Consider the following 19,886-nt stretch of genomic DNA (forward strand, 5'->3'; position numbering starts at 1 on the left):
CTGGGGGCACCACAAGGGGGATTACTACTGGGGAACCACAAGGGGGCACTGAGACTTTGGGGCACTACAAGGGGCGCTACTACTGGGAGCACTACAGGGGGGGCTACTACTGGGGGCACTACAAGGGGGTTTACTACTGGGGGCACTACAAGGGGTGGAATACCACTCGGGGCACTACAAGGGGGGGGAAATACTACTGGGGGCACTAAAAGGGGGGAAATACTACTGGGGGCACTACAAGGGGGGGATTACTACAGGGGGCACTACAAGGGGGCTACTACTACGGGCACTACAAGGGGGGCTACTACTACGAGCACTACAAGGGGAGATTACTACTGGAGGCACTACAAGGGGGGGAATACTACTGGGAGCACTACAGGGGGGGCTACTACTGGGGGCACTACAAGGGGGGGATTACTACTGGGGGCACAAGGGGGGTACCACTACTGGGGGCACTGCATAGGGGGAGTACTACGGGGGGCACTGCATAGGGGGAATACTACTGGGGGCACAAAGGGCACTGCACAGGGGGGACCACTACCGGTGGCACTGTAAAAGGGGCACTGCATAGGGGGGCGCCAAAAAATATACTCGCTTACCAAAAAATTTGTTCTAGGTCCGGCCCTGATCATGACCCTTGTCAGAGATTAGGCTTTTTGTGGACTCTGGTCAGGAACCGCTGGTCTGGCTGGTGGCGGAGTGAATGACGTTAGGTGGTCTGATGAAGCTCCTCCTCATTCAGTAGTTCTAGCTGGTGAAGGGCATTGTGGATAGGTACCAAAGCAGAAAGGAATATTAGCAGTGATTCTCTGCAGAAGGAATGCTGACACCTGCTGGAGTAGCTGAGGAGTGCGCACAGGGGGAGTGCTGGTATTCACGCAGTAGAAATGGTGATATTGATAAGAGCGCACAATAGGTGAGATGCTGGCGATTGCTGCACAGAAGCATAGGTGTTCCCTAAAGAGAGCGCACAGCAGGTGAGATGCTGGCGATTGCTGAATGTTGCACAGGAGCACAGGTGTTTTCTGAAGGGAGTGCACAGCAGGTGGAATGCTGATTGCTGAACAATAACACTGGATTCACAGAGGATGCACAGGAAGTTATAGACCAGAGCCAGGTAACCGGTCACAAGTGACGTTGCTCTGGCAATGTGCTGCTGCACCAAGGGTAGTGTAAGTAGAGCACCCAGGATCCCTATTGGCTGCTCAAGTCAGCTAAGGGGAAAGGAGCTTCTGATTGGTGAATCCGGATTCAGCCGAGTGTTACCAATATGGCGGCGCCATAGCAGCACTGGGACAGGGAAGGTTCTGGAAAGAATCTAACCTCAGACACGATGCTTCATCGTGGCTGATGCATTGTCAAGATTTCAGTGGGTTAGATTTCGTTCTTTGGCTATTTAAGCAGATGAGGTTGGTGAGCTTTGCTATTCTTATGATTGGCAGGTGATTGAGCTGGCATGGAGGGCTTAGCAGTGTGGCCCACGGGAAACTCTGCATGCTTATTGGTGCACTTGGAAGAGTGGAAAGTTTTTTCCCATGCTCTCAGGCATGGAGATAAGAGAAGGCATCATTTGATATTTTCTTTGCGTCTGCCCTATTGCCCTGGTGAGCGCTTGTATGACTTTCCGTCCGACTCTTGGTAGATTCACGCAGATGGTACACCACTAAGTACCAATTTAGTTTTGAAGCAGTGTCTCTGGCATCGACCCTCACTGCAAGAATTTGGTACGCATTCCTTCCGTACCGGGGCTGCTACTTCTGCGTCAGCTGCTGGTTTTTCGGTGCTGGAAATTAAAGCCTTGGTCCAATGGAAATCGGCCATTGTAATGACCTGTTTGATGAACTTGCAGTTGGTGTTATTGTTGTTCTTGTTCATAGATCCTTAACTGTTTATACCCAACGTTCTGTGCGGTCTACGTGTTGGTCTCTCTGGTCTCCCTTGTCTTTCCTACTTAGCTTTACTGCTCATCACTGTTGGCAGTGGGAGTCTTGATGGATTTTATTTATTGGCAGAACTAACGGACCTAATTCGATTAATTGAATTATAATGATGCATTCTCTTATTGTACCTCTGCGGGTTGTTTATTTAATCACCTCTCGCCAAGTTCACTTGTTTTTTGTTTTTCTTTTCCTTCCTTCCTCCCCAGATTTTCCCATTGTGTATTTTGTTTGTCCATAATTCCTCAATACAATCTTATTGGCATGAGCAACTAAATGTTATGGTTTTTTTTTGGCAGATCCTCTTTAATAATTTCAGAATTTTATATATTTAAATTTATGTATTTTTATTTTATTCTTTTGTTTAGCAGCTAGACCTGATGTGTTGCAGGTGTGGGTTACTGGCCACTCCTATTTATTTTGGGCTAAGTTTGTGGCTCGCAGTGGGGCCCCAGGTCTCCCAGGCTCTGAGATGGTTAGGTGGATTGGTTTTAGAGGCACGTTATGGCATTCCTTTAGAGCGAGGCTTTTGGAGTCGGTTGGTAAGTTTGGTCTTTCGGAATTGTTGTATAGGAACGATTAGGGGATGGTGCTATTTCTTGAGTATCTGGGGGGCGTTGGATGTGTGCACCTATCTGACTGGAATTTAGGAACTGGATACTCCTTCAAGTATTGGGACCCTGTGTTTGACCCCTCAGGAACTCCAGATAATCCAGGGACCAGTTACCTAGGGGTCCCAGTGCTCTCTCACTGAGTGGGTACGTGTTCCTACCTTTCTTACCTTGTCTGCATTTCATGTTCCCAGAATAATGGTAATTGTTAATTTGCATTTTGCACATTGTATGTTCTGTTTATTCCCTCAGCTTTGAGGGTAGTTTGTTTTTCTACCTTGGATTCCACCATGTAATAAATATGTTTGAGTTTATCTGACCACCTACTGAAGCCTTTACTTCTTAATATGAGAGAGGTCTGTGTTTTGTTTTAGATTGGACAACATTCCAAAGTGTCATCCACGCTATATACCTTTGAGGTTTTTGCCAATTCTAACCTGATAACCTTTCAAGTGCAGATGCTCCAGTTATATCATACATTGTTCTCTATTCTCTCTACACCTTTTGTCCCCTAACACAGCGCTGCAATGAAAATTATCCATTATTTTGGCTTTATTGTATGTACCAGACCTATTGTGGTGAAAGGGCATGATCTTATTTCCACCAGCTGCAGAGTCTTTCCCTGACCCTGCGTCCAGAGTGTTCACCATTTTTATTTATATCTGTTGTTTCTTCGTTGGCTTCGTAGCTTTTGGGTGGTGGTTGTGCAGCGGCTCTGTAATCAGAACCTTACTGTGGCGGTAAAGGATGGTGGGTCAACAAAGGAAAATTAAATACCTTGGGGTCTTCCTGACATCCCGTTATGAGCATTTATATCAAGAAAATTTTCCCCGTTAGAACGACTCTGTAAATATTGCCCCATGTCTAAAGGGATGATCTCTCAAATATACGGCATTCTTATTGATGCTGCTCTGCCTATTACTAATCGCCATGAACCCTCCTGGGAGATAGATCTTGGCCCTCCACCTGACACAGAGGCTTGGGATAACATGAGACTGGCAACTGCTAAAACCTCTATCTCTACCCGCCTTAACCACTTAACTGACGAATTCTTTTTCCAAAAACCGCTCCAAAATTGTCGGTTTCTTTTATGATTGAATTACGTCAAGAACATAATTTTAAACTTATTCATCACTATTTTATTTAAAAAAAAATTTTTATTTTAAAACCCAGTATACCATAAAAATAGCAATTTTTATGTTATACTGTAGTGATGGCCATTGACAGCTGTACCATTGATGGTTCAACCATCGTTAGAAGCCATCAATTGTTTAGCAATTGGGCAAGATCTGTGTAGACCACAACTGTCGATGTTTCCTAAAGATCGATTGATGACTACCATCGATGGTGCAACATTGATGGCCACCAGCAATGGCAAACCACTTGTTTTCAGTCAGACCAACGATGTTTGCAAACCATCGATGGTTGGTTGCCAACCCTAGACAGAGGCTCTGCGATATCTATCGATTATATATATATATCGAACATATATATATAAATGCATATATATATATATGTATATATATATATATATACACATATTTTATTACTAATTTTATATTTTGCCTGATCACTGTGGCCAGCAGTGATCGGGACACATGGGGACTTGGGGAGGTGGAGCTGAGGCCAGACAGGAGTGGGAGGGGCTGTCGTGGTAGCATAGCAGATCACTGTGATCCGAAGCCGCAGCGGGAGGATGTCCCGCTAGCAGCCCAGCTACATAGCAGCAGCAGCGGCAGCTACCAGAGCCGCCGCTACTGCCTATTACTGAAATGGCTGCCCGATCACTGCTGGCCACAGTGATCGGGTCACAGCAGCAGCAGCGGCTACATGAGCCATGGCTGCTGCTTCTAGGGGGGTGCCGCCGGGGCCCGATCACTGTGGCCAGCAGTGATCGGGACACAAAGGAGGGGGAGCCGCAAGTGTAGAGGGACCAGCAGGTCACTCTGAGGTGGGCGGCTGCTGGAAGTTAACTTCTAGCAGCCGCCCAATGTGTGTTTCTGACAGGGAAAGCCCAGTCTGGTATGGTCGTATCTGATACGACTGTGCCAGGCAAGTGGTTAAAGAAACTTCCTATAAATTGTATTACCGTTGGTACTATAGCCCAGTACGGCTCTCTCGTATGTTCCCTTCTGCCTCACCCCTTTGTTGGAGAAATTGTGGCCTCCGGGGTACTCTAGCCCATAACTGGTGGACCTGCCCGCCCCTTGAACCTTTCCGGACCTCGGTTCATCCTCTTCTGAACACTGTCTTTGGAGACCCAATTCTTTTTAAGTTACCCCCCTCCAGATCTCAGCAAACGCTCCGTTAAATTGTTGTCCCACGTTCTAGTTGCTGCTAGAAGTTTGATTGCTCGTAACTGGAAAAATCGTCTTCCACCAACGCTCTCTGCCCTAAAATCACAAATCCGGCATATAGCGGAAATGGAGAACATTACCTATCTTCACGATAGAGGCCATATGTTTTCTCAGGTTTGGGCCCCGTGGCTCTCATACGATAGTACACCGCCACCTCTGCTCCCTGCGCTCGCTGCCCATGTGTGACTCATGCGAGTCTGCTCCTCCCAATCTGACTCCTCTGTGACAAACCCCCCTAAATAATTAACTGCATACTCTTCTCTCCTGTTCCCCAAATGACACGTTTTTTTTCCTTATAACGCTTTTTGTCTAGCATTTGGTACTCTCTATGATCTTCTGCTTCCTTTGGTAGTCCTGTTCCCACCCCCCCACCCTTATATGCTTATTGCTATATAAAAAAAATGGCTCATTTGTACTGTTTATTACATTTGTGTTTTTTCTATGTTCTTCTCTGTGAGCTTTCTAAATAAAGAATTAAAAAAAAGAATGGTGGGTCATCAGTCCAGGGGCAGCGTCATCACCCTAGCGGGTGCTTAGTCTAGTAAGAAGGTCACGTGCATACCTTTGTTGTGTGATTGTTTCGGTTTTGTGCACCTTGGACGGTATCCATATACAATGCAGGTTGTTGTTAGTTTGTACTGCATTATTGTATCGTTTTCATTCTGGATGTCCTTTCTCTGCCACCATACTTATTTAGGGGTTTATGGGGCTGACTCGGCACAGCAAAGCTGAATGCTTGGTACTTTATCTCCCTCCAAGTCTTAGTACATAGACCCCTTAGTTTTTAAGATGTTCAATTAATTTAAATAAACAGCTAGCAGTATTCTGCCAAATTATCTGTGTCTATTATTATTATTGTTGTTATTATTATTATTATTGCTGTGGTTTGGTATTTATGTGGTACGCCCGCATTACACCCCTACACAGCCTATAGAAGGTTTCAGGGAATTAAACCCGCTGGCGTCATGCACATCACTATTTTTTATAGAAGATCATTTTGATTTCATCTCATACAGATATTAGTATTCATAGTTCTCTCTCTAGCTGGGAGACTGATTCATGCTGAGCACCTGCTGAAGATCTGAATGGGGAATAAATATGTATTTAAAAGGAAAAATATTAACCACTTTACTGCAAGGTCAGTTCCTCTGCTGATGGTGTCAGTGTAAATGGGGTCAGACCTGGAGAGCACCGATCAGCGTCAGTGTTGCAGATGACATGTTATTATGCAGGTGGACACTTTACAGCTTATTGGATGTAGTTCATGATGAGACCCTGGTGGGCTGACATTAGACACTTGGCCTTGAAGCAATACTTTCACACTGTCTCAAAAAGTATTCAGCCTTTTATTACTAAACTTAGACTGTTTCGGCTGAAGTGGTCACAGCCCTTACACAATCCAAAGAACAGAATGAATGAATCACTGTACTCCCAGCTCTATTTAAATGAAACGTTGTGTCTGATTCTGAGTGGGACATAACCGCGTCCCTGTCTGCGTCTTTTGCCGCTGTTGCGTCTGCGACTTATATGCTAATGCGGCTACAAGGCCCTTCCCTGCTATACATCTGTGCGTATGAATGTGCAAGGACTGGGACGCCCACTGTCAGCTTCCATACATGCTGTAATACCACTTCTATAGATGCCACCATCGGACACACCATTGAAACTTGCGCCAGCCTATGGCAGGTGCAGATTGTCCGTCTGAGTATGGCCTCCTATGTGTGCGATTCTGCGTCTGTGTACGCAGGCACTATCAGCAACACTCCCATAAGATGCAACATCTCTGCGCGTCTGTTTAGCTGCCCCCCCGCCCCTGTTATAGTCCAGTACATGCCACATGTACAGTTCGACTACCCCAAATCGAAATTTGTACTGCAACAAACAATCAGTATGTATGCGCGGTGCCACTCAGACGTTTTTGAAAAACATATGTGAGGCGGCAGTACGAGGCAGCAATGCAAGGCGGCAGTACGAGGCAGCAATGCGAGGCGGCAGTACGAGGCGGCAGTACGAGGGAGCAATGCGAGGCGGCAGTACGAGGGAGCAATGTGAGGCGGCAGTACGAGGCAGCAATGTGAGGCGGCAGTACGAGGCAGCAATGTGAGGCAGCAGTACGAGGGAGTAATGTGAGGCGGCAGTACGAGGGAGCAATGTGAGGCGGCAGTACGAGGATAATCTGAACCAGGGACCAATTCAGATGGCCTCTTGCCAGTATCATAATAAGGGATAACAATCAATGTCGCCAGTCACAAGTGTGACACCATAACGTCATTGCCAAAATTTAGATACAAATAGAAATTTTAGGGCTAGGCTTAAAATAAGGTGTTGACATTTTGTACCTGTTGACAAGTCGACATTGTGGTTGACAACATTTTAAACATGTCGACATTATGGTGTCTGTATAATGACCGCCAACATTATGATCGTCAACTATACATTCCAAGAGTAATTTGCATTTAGAACAACTGACAGTGACACGCAATGTGTAGCGCAGTTTCTCTGAAAATTTTTTACTTTATTTTAAGTGGATTGTACATAACACAGTGCAGCAATGCCACCTGGTGGTTACTGTTGAAAGTGCATAAGGAGACTTGCAGTTGCATTTTCGCAAATGAAACCAAAGTGTTTCAAACACCATTATTATGGACAACTTGATACATTTAAAGGGCTGCACCTCTCGCCTTCAAAGGAGTTGCACAGATTAATCCCTGCATTCAGAAATATCACCTATATACTCATTCTACAATTCATGTATGTTCTTGACAAGACAGTGTGTGCGCTTGGTGGAATGTGCTTTGCTGTATACTTCAATGAGCCTGCGGAGAGAATAACAGAGTTTATCAAGTATGTGCCACTTAAGGCTTACTGCCTATAGAAAAACATTTGGGGCAAGAGACTGGGGCTGTGTGCGCAAATCAAAATTTGATGGACAGGAAGTCCTAGGAGTGTTTCAGTGGGTACCTGTGAAGCTCCAAACCTACATCAGTGGCCCAAAGTTAATGGTTGTTTCAATCCACCATGACACCCCACAGCTGGAGATTAGCAGCTCTTCAGTGATTCAGGGGCTAGTCGCAACATTGCAGATAGGGGGAGATTTGCCAAAGTTTGGCGAGAAAGTACCAATCAGCTCCTGTCATTTTTCAAATACAACCTGTAAAATGTTAGTTAGAAGTTGATTGGCTGGTACATCTGCCCTATAGTTACATCATAAACAAGACAAATTTGAATCTTATTATCTGGTTCAGAGATGTATAAATTGTTCCAATTCTATCCTCCTCTAAAGACATTTATGCCAGAGATTGGGCATTTCTTTATACAAAGCCATGTGTGAGGCCGAAAGCCTGGCTTCTCACCCTCCTTTCTATACAAAATGGCTACTGTTCGTGTGGCAAGTGCACAGGAGCAGGGGTAAATAGTGACCTACAGTGCTCCATATGGCGTGTGAACTGATGTTTCTAGAACTAACAAAATATACAGAAATCCCTTTGTAGGTGTCTATATAGTCCATTAGCTAAATCATGAGGCAATTTTTATTTAATTTTTTTTGGCTTACTTACCTTTACACAATCAAACCTCTGCAACAATAACACAGAGGTATCTTTCCTGTTTGACATCACCATTGGTTCTGGATTATGTGTGTGCATTTTTATTTTACATTGAGATGTGATAAATTTAGGTTTCCACACATCAATCTCTTATCTCACTATGCGCTGCATTCACCTCAAGCTGGTTACAAGTCTTTCAACCAACTACAAAAGGATATATTTATATCATAGATAAATTCATGCAATACTACCTCCAGCCCTTTATCTAATTCTATGCTCATTGCACAAGTTTACAGCTAAAACCCAAAAAGGATTTTCAGTTTCTGGAAGAAATTTGCTGTGTTATAAGTATAACCATATCAAATGCAACAATCCACATAAAGTGACAGCTCAGGGAGGTATACAGCTTAATTGCAGTCACAATATACACTAGACTTCAATACTGCCAAGGCCCTATCCATGTGGAGTATCTTTTCCCTGTGTTTGTGTGGGTTTCCAAGAAGAAGAAGAAAAAAAAAAAGCTTTGTAGGTTGATTGGCTTCAGAGAAAATGAGAGTTATGGTAAGAACTTACCTTGGTTAACTCTCTTTGAGGTCCACAGGGGGACCTTGGGGTGTAGGTTGGATCTGGATCCCCGGCACCACACAGTTAAAGCTTTGCTCTCAGGATGCACTATTTCATCCTCCCTATACCCCGCCCCCGAGCCAAAGGCCGAAGGAAAAAGAGAGAAGGAAGACTGGAACACTCGAGAATCACACTCACAGAGAAGGAGACGGGAAACCGGTGACCAGCAACATAGCCCATATGAAGCCAAGTGAGTCAGGGTGGATGCCCTGTGGACTTCGGAGAAAGTTAACCAAGGTAAGTTCTTACCATATATCATTTTCTTCTTCAGGGTCCATAGGCTCCACAGTGAGACCTTGGGGATATCCAAAAGCAGTCCTTTTAAGGCTGGGGACGCTCCTGCGCTGAGAGGAGAATCCGCCGCCCAAAGGAAGCATCCTGAGAGGCAAAGGCATCAAATGCATAGAACCTTAGAAAGGTCTGAATGGAAGACCACGTGGCCGCCTTACAAAGCTGAACAGCCGAGGCGCCACGGCGAGCTGCCCACAAACATAGTAGAATGACCAGTAACAGAAGCCGGAACAGACAAGCCTGCCTGTATGCAAGCCTCCGAGATAATCATACGAAGCCATCTGGCCAATGTTTGTTTATTGGCTGGCCATCCTTTCTTGTGAAATCCATAGATCACAAATAGAGTCTGATTTCCGAAGGGAACTAGCCCGGTCCACATAAATCCGGAGAGTACGGACCACATCCAATGAGGCCTCACCTGCCGAGAGGTCAGGTGACTGAAAGGCCGGTACAATAATTCCCTGATTAATATGGAAATTAAAAATTTTAGGAAGAAATTCAAGGCGAGTGCGAAGCACAGCCCTGTCCAGGTGAAATATCAGAAAAGGAGGAGAACAGAAGAGCGCCCCCATTTCTGACACTCTCCTGGCAGAAGCAATAGCCAGGAGAAAGTTTTAGCCGTTAATCACTTGAGATCCACCAAATCTAGTGGTTCAAATGGAGGCCCCTGGGGGGCCTGAAGAACAACCGCCAAATCCCAAGGAGCTACAGGGGGGACAAAGGGAGGATGAATCCAGAGAACACCTTGTAGAAAGGTGTGGCTATCCAGGAGCGACGCTATCCTTCGTTGGAACCACACTGTCAGAGCAAAGACATGTACTTTCAACGAGACCTGGCGAAGGCCCGGCCCAATCCTGCTTGAAGGAATGCCAGCATCCTGGAAATACAAACCACCTGAGGGTCGTAATCCCGAGAGCGACACCACTGAAAATATGTATGCCACACCCTGTGATGTATCCTGGATGAAGCAGGTTTACGTGCTCAGAGCATCATGCTGATGACTGAGCTAGAGAATACCTTGGGATCTAAGGATGGATGTCTCAAGACCCACACTGTCAAAGACAGATGATCCAGGTCCGGGTAAAGGCAAGGACCCTGAAACAACAACAGCAACAACAGGTCCAGACGTTGAGGCAGCAGGAACGGAGTGTCGATGGAGAGACTCCGAAGAGCCGAGTACCAATGACGTCTGGGCCAAGTTGGAGCCACCAGCAGGACCGTGCCTCAGTCTTGTTTGAACTTCCGAAGAACTCGAGGAAGCAGTGATACTGGAGGAAACAGGTACGCAAACTGAAAGGTCCACTTCACCAACAAAGCATCCATCAAGGTTGCCTCGCCATCTATTGTTCTGGACCCGTACACTGGTAAACTTGTGATTGTGTCGGGAGGCCATGAGGTCCACCTCCGGGAGGCCTCATTTGTCCACTAGGAGTTGAAACACCTCTTGGTGAAGAGACCATTCCCCTGGATGCATGTTGTGACGGCTGAGGAAGGCCACTTTCCAATTGAGAACTCCTGGAATGAACACTGCCATAATTGCCGGGAGGTTGCACTCCGCCCATGTTAGAATGCGTGACACTTCTATCACTGCTGCCTGACTTAGAGTGCCTCCTTGATGGTTGATGTAAGCCACTGAGGTTGCGTTGTCAGACTGAACCTGCACGGGCTTTCCGTGGAGAATGTGACTTGCCATCCTGAGGGCCCTGTACACGGCCCGAAGTTCCAATATGTTGATGGGCAGGGCTGCTTCGACTGCTGTCCAACGGCCCTGAAAGGAATGCGGACCGGTAACTGCACCCCAGCCCCGCAGACTGGCATCTGTTGTGAGGAGAACCCAGTCCGGGAGCTAAAAGGGCCGACCGTTGGCGAGATGAGCCACCAAGACAGAGACAGGCGCACCTCCGGAGAGAGCACCATCGTCTAATCCGGTGGGCTAAGCCGTTCCATGTGGAGAGGATCAGCCCCTGCAGGGGCCTTGAATGAAACTGAGCATATTCCACCATGTCGAATGTGGACATCATGGACCCTAGAACCTGCATCGCCGAGTAAATGGACACCCGACGACTGGGGAGGAATCTGTGCACTCGCAGCGAGGAGATCTTTTCTGGAGTTAGGAAGATTCTCTGCTAGTGCAAATCCAGAAAGGCTTCCAAATGAACCATCCTTTGAGAGGGAATTAGGGAGGACTTTTTCCAATTTATCAGCCACCTGTGCGCTTGTAGACAAGCGATCGTCAGGCGTAGGTGGTGGTGAAGTACCTCTGGAGAACCCGCCAGGAAGAGGCGGTCATCCAGGTATGGCAGGAGTCGTACACCCAGACTCGGCAGATGGGCTGCCATGATAGCCATAACTTTTGTAAAGCCACTTGGAGCCGTGGATAGGCCAAAGGGCAGCGCCCGAAACTGTAAGTGTTGGTGCAGAATAGCAAACCGTAGATAACGTTGGTGAGAAGATGCTATGTGGATATGCAAGTAAGCTTCCTGAATGTCCAGGGATACTATGTAATCCCCAGGTTCCATAGCCAGTATGATGGAACATAGAGTTTCCATCCTGAACTTGGGCACCCTGAGGAACTTGTTCAGAGATTTGAGGTGGAGGATAGGCCGATGAGACCCATTCTGCTTCTGAACCAGAAACAGTAGAATAACAACCAGTCCCTCTTTGAGATAGTGGGACTGGTACAATTACCCCTGTTTTCAGCAAGGACTATGGCTTCCTGGATCTGCAAGGCCTTGTTCTTGTCGGAAGGAGGGCTTTTACAGAAAAACTGGTGGTGAGGTCTTCGCCGGAATGAGAGGGCGTACCCGAGAGACGACTTCTTTTACCCAAGCATCCTTGGTGGTTTGACACCAGCACTGGGCGTACTGAAGAAGTCAGCCTCCCTCTCTGGGATCCCCCTAAGGGAGGCCCGTCCCATCAGGCTGAGGGTTTATCCTCAGACTTGGAAGCAGGGCGTCTTGCGCTCCAGGGCTGTTTCTTAGGCTTGGTGGTAGTTTCAGTCACCGATTGTCTAAGGAAAGACTCTCCTTTGGGATTTCCTTGAAGACGAAAGGACCGAAAGGAAGAGGTTCTAGCCTTGGAAGGTGCAGATGCTGATGGCAGAAATGCAGATTTAGATTTTGCCAGTGTCTACAATTTTCTCCAGATCCGGGCCAAACAATATCTCCCCATTGTAGGGCAAGGCCTCCAGGCCGTTTTTAGAGTCAGCGTCCACCCTCCAGGAGCGCAGCCACAGAGAGCGGCGAGCAGACACTGCCGCAGCCGAGACTCTGGAGGTCAGTAGACTGGCATCCAAAGAAGCCTCACCAATATAAGCAGCCACATCTCTAATGAGACTCAGAGGTCTTTGGCGGGTCACAGGAGCCTCCACGGGCAAAGTGTCTCCGGAACATTTGCATGGGCAGCGTGGCACTTTTTATTAAGCGAATATGAGAATCCACCGCAGAGGATTCCCACTTCTTGCAGTGCCCCTCAAGGAATGGATAACATGAGACCAAACGCTTTTGCAGATGATACCTCTTACTAGGTGCTTGCCAAGCCTCCGCCGTATGATCTACCAGCTGGTCAGAGTGTGGAAAAACTGCCGAAGTCACCTTTTCCTGTTTAAACCGAGGGTATTTGGATTTAGGGGCAGGAAAGTCATCCTCTATATCTAGTATGGATCAGACCGCCCGCACCAAAGCCAGAACATTAATGTTTGATGTAGGCTCACCTCCTGTGAAGGGGAATCAGACGCCTCATCCACTTCCCCATCAACCAACAACACATCTGTGTCTGATAGTTGTGTATACTAGGAAGACCTACTCTGTCTCCTCCACCTCCTCCTTCCTTTATCTCCCCTCCTCTGTCTGCTGTCCTCCCTCTCCTCTCCCACTAATACACTTTCATTCTCTTCTACCCCTGCTTTGTCCTACTACCCCACTGATAATCCTTCCTCCAAACCTCCTTTCCATGTCACCCCATACCACCCCCATCATATTAAACTCTCTCCCTGCCAACCACCTACAGGTTCCCTTCCCAGCACTGGTCCCCGCATAATCTCTCCACTACATTCATCTCGGCCACCCATATTAAACTCACGTTCTCGCTACAGCAACCCAAATAATCTAATTCACATCTCTCCCACAAACACTGTCCCTCTATCCTGTGCTCTCTGGAATACCAGATCAGTATGTAACAAACTCGTACCCACCCATGACCTTTTCATCTCTAAAAACTTGCATCTCCTAGCCATTACTGAAACCTGGATTTCACCCTCTGACACCACTTCCCCTGCTACTCTCTCCTCTGGGGGCCTCATCTTCTCTCATACCCCTCGGCCTGGGGGTCACCATGGTGGTGGGGTAGGGGTCCTTCTATCCCCCGGTTACTTCTACCTACTCCTACCCTCTGAACCATCTCTTACTTTCTCTACATTTGAGGTTCATGCTATACGCCTCTTCCAACCAGTTCACCTTAGAGTAGCTGTGATTTACCATCCCCCTGGCCCTCCTTCCAAATTCATTGACAACTTCGCTTCCTGGCTTCACTTTCTCTCCTCTGACCTTCCCTCTATTATCCTAGGTGACTTCAATATTCCTATTGATATCCCCACAGAAGCCTCTGCCTCCAAACTCCTCAACCTCATGTCTTCATTTGGTCTCTCCCAATGGACCTCCTCACCCTCTCATGTGAGTGGGCATTCACTTGACCTGGTCTTCACTCACCGTTGTGATATTTCTGATTACTCCAATTCCCCATTCCCCCTCTCTGACCATCACCTTCTCTTTTAACCTATCCCTCTCTCCCTTCCTCTACCTCCTAAGGCCACTATCACTAAGCGTAACATTGACGCGATTGACAGTTTCTTTTTCTTCCCAGCTTGACTCACTTCTCTCCCCTATCCTCTCTCTCCTGCCCTGAACAAGCCATTTCTCTATACAATACCTCCCTTACTTCTGCTCTGGAGTCTGTTGCTCCGGCAATCACTATTCACCCTCGCAGATTTACACAATCCTGGCATTCCAAATGCACCAGATACCTGCAAAAGTGTTCACGAACTGCCGAACGACAGTGGAGAAGATCACGCTCTAAGGCTGATTTTCTCCATTTCAAATTTATGCTCTCATCATACAGTGCTGCCCTTTCACTCTCTAAACAGTCATATTTCAAGAACCTCATCTCCTCTCAGTCCTCAAATCCCCAACGTCTCTTCACCACCTTCAACTCCCTAACACTCTCTCCAACTACTGTCCCATCTCTCTCCTCCCTTTTGCTTCCAAGCTCCTTGAGCGTGTTGTTTTCAAGCGCCTTACGACCTTTCTTTCCTCTCATTCCCTCCTTGACCTTTTTCAGTCTGGCTTCCGTTCTCTCCACTCCACTGAAACTGCCCTCACAAAAGTCAGCAATGACCTCCTTGCTGCTAAATCCAAGGGCCACTACTCTCTGCTCATTCTCCTTGACCTTTCTGCTGCTTTTGACACTGTGGACCATCCTCTCCTTCTGCAAATCCTTCACTCCCTTGGTCTGCGTGACACTGCCCTCTCCTACCGATCCTTCTGTCTCCTCTCATGACTCCTTCTCCCCCACAGCCTCACTCTATACATCCTCACTAGGTGAACTCATCAGCTCTTTTGACCTCAAATATCATCTCTATGCTGATGCTACTCAGATCTACCTTTCCTCCCCTGACCGCTCTCCTCACTCGTGTCTCCAACTGTCTCTCTGCCATTTCTTCCTGGATGTCCCAGCGATTTCTTAAACTTAATATGTCTAAGACAGAGCTAATCATCTTCCCTCCTCCCTACATAACCACACTTCCAACCATTTCTTTATCAATTGATGGCACAACTATCTTCTCTAGCCCCAAAGTGCGCTGTCTTGGAGTCATCCTGGACTCCTCCCTCTCCTTCAAACCACATATCCAGAATCTCTCACAGTCCTGTCGCTTTCATCTTAAAAATATTTCCAAGATTAGACCCTTTCTCACCAAGGATGCCACTAAAACCCTCATACACTCATTGGTCATTTCCAGATTGGACTACTGTAACCTTCTCCTATCTGGCCTCCCCAGTCTGTCCTCAATGCTGCTGCTCGGCTCATCTTCCTCTCAAAACACCCTGCATCTTCCTCCCCTCTCCTACAAGCCCTCCACTGGCTCCTCTTCCCCTTTAGAACCCAATTTAAAGGTTCTTACACTCACTTACAAAGCCCTCCGCCAATCCTCTCCCATTTACATCTCTGATCTCATCTCCCTTAACTCTCCTGTCCGCCCTCTTCGTTCAACAAATGCACGCCGCCTCTCATGCCAATTGATTACTTCCTCCCACTCCCGCCTCCAAGATTTTGCCCACGCTGCTCCACACCTTTGGAACTCTCTCCCGCTTCCCATCAGACTCTCCACCTCTCTACAATCCTTCAAACAGGCTTTCAAGACCCACTATTTCATCAATGCCTTCCAGCTCCCATCTTAACTTGCTGCTACATACTCCCTCCTCCCTGCCTACCCCATCTGTTTCACCCCTGTTTGTCTGTCACTCCCCCTTAGAATGTAAGCTCCTATGAGCAGGGCCCTCTACCCTCTTGCGCATCTCCTTACTATACCTTCAACTACTTCTTACTCTCTACCAGGGCACCTAACACTTGATTGCTTTGCATTGTTGCTTATCTGGGTGTTATGGTCGTGAATGTAGCAATGTATATTATCCATGTCCTGTATTGTATTGTACTGTACATCAATCTATTTGTTTATGTACTTTGTAAGGCGCTGCGGAACACTTGTGGCGCCATATAAATAAATTATAATAATAATAATAAGACCATACAGGGCGTTAAGATGCCTTCTTAGGCCTCTCATTCTGCAACATGGTCTGAAAAGCCACAGAGGAAGCTGCCAAACTTTGAACTTAACTAGAGAAAACATCCACCCAGAGCGGATGTACAGCTTGTGTTAGTCAGGCCAGGGACTGGCAGACTGTTGTGATATCGAAGGGGATTCTATATACTGTGGTAATCCCTGGTAGGGAGTAACAGACTGTGGAACAGGAGTAGACTGTAAACAATGCGGGATACCCCGAGAGGGAAGGATGGTTTGTTGAGATAAGCCCATATGGGGTAAAACAGCCGGGACTGCCAGGCGACCCGCAATAGAGGCCAGGACCTGAGAAAAACACACCCAAGGGCAATCCTGTCCCATTGTTGGGGGGTTTGAGGGGCCATGTAACTGATCGCACCTCACACATAACCCATCCTGAGTTAAATCCTCCTTACTGGAAAATCAGGAAGCAGTACAGTGGTCCTGACTAACGCTAAGAAACTTATGCAACACACTGGTCCAACAATATGGCACCGTGCAGCACACAACCATATGTGACAGACTTCACAACTACTTGAATCTATATATGTGAGGTCAAAGAACCACCCCAACTACACCTGTTAGGGCTGGTAGTAAAGGAAAGGGATAGGTATAAACTGAGAGCAGAAAAAAAAAAAAAGTCAATGCCAGCATAAGCCACATACCATGCTGATATATATCATATACTGCAGATTGGCACTACAATCAACTGCCCAGATTCAGTGTCTGGGAAGGCTATAGTGCTGTATACACTAACCCAAGGGAGAGTTATACAGGGGGACTGGACCACAGGCTGTCCTGAGAGATCTGCGATGCACCATCCAGAGAAAATGGCCACCAGAGTGACTTTTCGCCTACTTCACCTGTTTTGTAGGCAAAGTATTGCACGCGTGCCCACTTTACCCCGTATTCAGGAGTATTTTTTCCAGAAAATTACTTATCCCAGCAAATTTGGGGTACTTGAAAATGGGGGTTAGCATTTTTAAAAGTTGCTAAATTGAAGTTGAAAAAAAAAATTGTGAAAAGGCCACCTGCCGCAAGCACCTGCAATATAAAAAAAAAAAAAACACACACTTGGGGCATACTTGGTGAGCCCCCAGGAGTCAAGTTAACTAGTTTTTAACTTTGTCCCAACATTTTTTTCACCCCCTTTTTCAGTAATTTTTTGGGGTGTCCTTAAGTGTTTTTTTAGAAAATGTTTGACACCAGTTTACCTTTGGGGTACTGTCTGAAGGCTGCAGGGGGGTTCCCACAACATTGCACCCCCAATTCTGCATTTTTTTCTGCCTGCTATTCATAGGTGAAACGGTTTCGCCTAGTACATTGCATTGACTTTCCGCCTATGCAAAAAAAAAATCTTTCAAATTGAATACGGGGTAAAGGCAAAACAGGCGAAAATGACGTCATAGCGAAAAAGTATCGCGGATCCGGACTTTTCGCCTCAAATTGAATACGGGCCCTAATACTTTACCTTGAGTGACCTCTTGTGGTGAAAGACTGAATTTCACACCAAAGCAGTTTATTACTAGCGACATTACATAGATTTATCCTAACAATAAAGGTTATATTACTGACAAATGTAGCATCCAATAATATTCCAGGGGCATTGTCACCGCCGGTGACACCGAATATCCTGGGCAGTTTGTTGTACATGTTATTGTGTGCCGGATAAATGGCAGCAACTCATTGGGGTGCACATATTTTGTTATGTTTTCAGTACACTTTGTAATCCAAAGATTAAAGGAAGGGACACTCAAATTTTACCAATAAATAACAATCGCCCCTAACCCTCCCGTCCCCTAAACCTCTAACAGCCGAAAGAGGCAAGAAAGATGCCTAATGCATTTCTGGAGTATACAGCAGTGGGCTATGGACAACACCAATAAATCAAAGTGAGTGAATCAGACTGTTGAAGGCACCGTACAGCAGATCAGGACGGCACCACATAAAGGCGACAGAATTTAGTGCCAACATCAAGAATTCCAGACAACCGTTAAAATTTATAGGTAGAGTTCTTTAATATTGTTAAATATTCACATCATTTTCCATTTAGTGCCACCTAACTGCTAATTTCCCAACCCCAAAGACTTGTACATCAGCTATGCAGCTAATGGTGGACAAATCAGAACCCAATTGTTAGCTTGTTTACTTTTGTTGCAACAATGTTGCTGCACTCTACAAACTAGGAAAGCCACAGCAGTGCAGAGGAGCCAGCACCATACTAGGACAGCCACAGCAGTGCAGAGGAGCCAGCACCATACTAGGACAGCCACAGCAGCGTAGAGAAGCCAGCACCATACTAGGACAGCCACAGCAGCGCAGAGGAGCCAGCACCATACTAGGACAGCCACAGCAGCGCAGAGGAGCCAGCACCATACTAGGAAAGCCACAGCAGTGCAGAGGAGCCAGCACCATACCAGCAAAGCCACAGCAGTGCAGAGGAGCCAGCACCATACCAGCAAAGCCACAGCAGTGCAGAGGAGCCAGCACCATACCAGCAAAGCCACAGCAGTGCAGAGGAGCCAGCACCATACCAGGACAGCCACAGCAGCGCAGAGGAGCCAGCACCATACTAGGAAAGCCACAGCAGCGCAGAGGAGCCAGCACCATACCAGCAAAGCCACAGCAGCGCAGAGGAGCCAGCACCATACCAGCAAAGCCACAGCAGTGCAGAGGAGCCAGCACCATACCAGGAAATCCACAGCAGTGCAGAGGAGCCAGCACCATACCAGGAAATCCACAGCAGTGCAGAGGAGCCAGCACCATACCAGCAAATCCACAGCAGTGCAGAGGAGCCAGCACCATACCAGCAAAGCCACAGCGGTGCAGAGGAGCCAGCACCATACCAGGAAATCCACAGCAGTGCAGAGGAGCCAGCACCATACCAGGAAATCCACAGCAGTGCAGAGGAGCCAGCACCATACCAGGAAATCCACAGCAGTGCAGAGGAGCCAGCACCATACCAGGAAAGCCACAGCAGTGCAGAGGAGCCACATTCCTTTTAATAACGTTCATTACTGCAAATATACAAGCATCTGCCCACCTAACCGTTTGCTAGACACATTCTGCATATAACGTCTCATTTATATCAATATATTCTATCATAGTATATGAAAGGATAAAGCGGACTGTTTTCCCTCATACCATCTGGTAGGGGAGGGAATATACCATTACACTGTACAACAAAATACTTTTAAATTTGTTTCCTTTCTAATAATAGTCATACATTACTAATTTGAGGGCAAGAAAAACAAAAAATTTCAGAATGTTTTTACTAGCTCTATTTTTTGAGCTACACTACTTGCACTATACTGTATGTACATTAGTAATATAGTCATAGTGAAAAGCGATTTTAAAATAATCTATTTTCTTGATTGAATTAAAACTGTTATTTTCTATCACAAATAAGAACACAAAACAAACATACAGCATAGGAAAGTACTATGTAATATAGTGGTCTATTCATGGGGGTGCTTTCTCTGTGCTTGTACTCCTCTTCTCACTGTCCAACAGTAGTGATCACCGACCCTGATATCTTTGTTCCATTGCTGAAATGTCTTGGTGGAATCGCTCACTATGCTTGTCACTCAGTGCACCACAGTTATCTTGTGGGGGTAATCCCATGTATCGCATATATTTGAATAGGGGAGGGGACAAAACGGATTCATTTAATTGGGTCATTAGGCCCC

The sequence above is a fragment of the Taudactylus pleione genome, unplaced genomic scaffold, assembly GCF_031769625.1.
Source record: "Taudactylus pleione unplaced genomic scaffold, aTauple2 ptg001084l, whole genome shotgun sequence".
Lineage (NCBI taxonomy): Eukaryota > Metazoa > Chordata > Amphibia > Anura > Myobatrachidae > Taudactylus > Taudactylus pleione.